Consider the following 1,923-nt stretch of genomic DNA (forward strand, 5'->3'; position numbering starts at 1 on the left):
TTATTATAAAAATAAAAAAAATTAAAATAGATATAATGTATGATGTGTGTAATTAATATTAGAATTATTCTGATTAATAATTTAAAATATAAAATGTAGAATTATGTAATTTAAAAGTTAGAATGTCGGTACATTTTTTTTCTTGGTTTTTTTTATGTTTTGTTTTGTCGCAAAGTTAAAACAAGGTGCCATCCCTTGCACTGCCAAACGGACACTTTCGGCCCACCCCATACGGGGAAGTCATCAATCATTATGTCTGCACTCTCCAAAGGACGAACCAATGTTGTGGTGGCTATAACTTGCAATTTGGACCGTCCATGAACCAATGGCAAGCAAGCACGTTTCCCTAACTTGTACATATGGATCACCATCTGCTTTTGCGATGCAGAAATTAGAATTTAAAAAAAAAAAAAATTCTCTAAAAATTATTCGAAGTGCAGAAAAGAAAGTAGCCAAACATCAAGTCTACTTTTTTTTTTTTTTTTGGATCTTTAGGACAGTGTTAACGCGGGAATAAAGCACAAAAAGAACAATTACGTGGGAATAACGTAATTAAGAGGATAAAAAAAATGAAAAATTCCTTTATTTTCCGTACTAATTTTCTTTTGGGATATGATTTCAAATTGGATTCTTTGGTTGATAGACACATATTTATTGTGTCCTATTAAGAACCAATGTCTTACATTTAACGAATCTAATTCTGTCATGAGTTTTAAGAGTTGCTTGGATTGGAAATTATTCTATCTCATTATTATAATTTTTTAAAATTTTTATATAAAATATAATAAATAATTTATTTTTTTTCAAATCTAAATTCAATTTTTTTAAAATTTTAAAATAATAATAATATTAAAAAATAATATTTTAATAATATTTTATTTAACTTTAAATTTTATTAAAAATTATCTCATCTCATCTCATTATTCAAACAATCTCTTACTCTCTCACCTTTCATGGTAGGCACTGCCCTTCTAATACAAAACGAATTAAGTATCATAGAAATTAGATCAAAGTAGAAAAGATTGCTTAATAGTAGTGCGAGGAGGAATACTAGTCATGGGGTTTTCGAGTTTAAAAAATCAGAAGAAAATGAAACTGGTGGGATACCTCATATGATAAGGATACTAATAGATGATATATAAGATCCCATATTATTTAGAAATAAGAAGTTTTTGTTATTTATAATGTTTGGATAGAATTTCAATTATGTCATTAACTAGTCTTCTTAGAATATAGGTCATATAGTTTGAGATTTCTATTAAGACGTTATAGGAGAATAGATATATTCACTGATATTTCATAAGGTAATGCTACACCCCTGAGTAATTCCACCAAAAGTTCCTACAAAAAGTACAAAAATTTCTTTTTTCAAAATTTTTTAAAATATTTTCTTAACTATTAAGTAAAAAAAATATAAATAATAGATTTTGTGGATGATTTTTCTCGCTAGAAATATCATTTCCCATTTCATAAACAAAGGCAAATTTTGTGTTACTGTTTTTACTATTCACATGACCACTAATAAACAGTACCAAGATATTTGCATTATCCGGGAAACATCTGTAAATTTTCTTGTGCCAAAGATGTCATTTACGTTGTAACAACTTAATTACAAGTATAATTATATATATATATATATATAAATTAGTTTTGAGGTTAATGGAGGTAGTGCGTTGGTATCAGCTGTGACTCCGAGAGTGTGACATTTGATGGCATTGTATACAAAAGATGACAACTAACAATTCCAAATTAAATGCACATGCATGCATGTTGTGCTTTGAGCCGTTCAAAAACTATTAGCGTGCGTACGGTATGAAACTATAATTCCGGCCCATTGTTATCGCAGCTGTTTTGAATGGCCTAGAATTTAAGCTAAACCTCATCCGGACCTCCACCAATACCATATAATCGAATAATGATATA

Source organism: Carya illinoinensis, chromosome 5 (assembly GCF_018687715.1).
Source record: "Carya illinoinensis cultivar Pawnee chromosome 5, C.illinoinensisPawnee_v1, whole genome shotgun sequence".
Classification (NCBI taxonomy): Eukaryota; Viridiplantae; Streptophyta; class Magnoliopsida; order Fagales; family Juglandaceae; genus Carya; species Carya illinoinensis.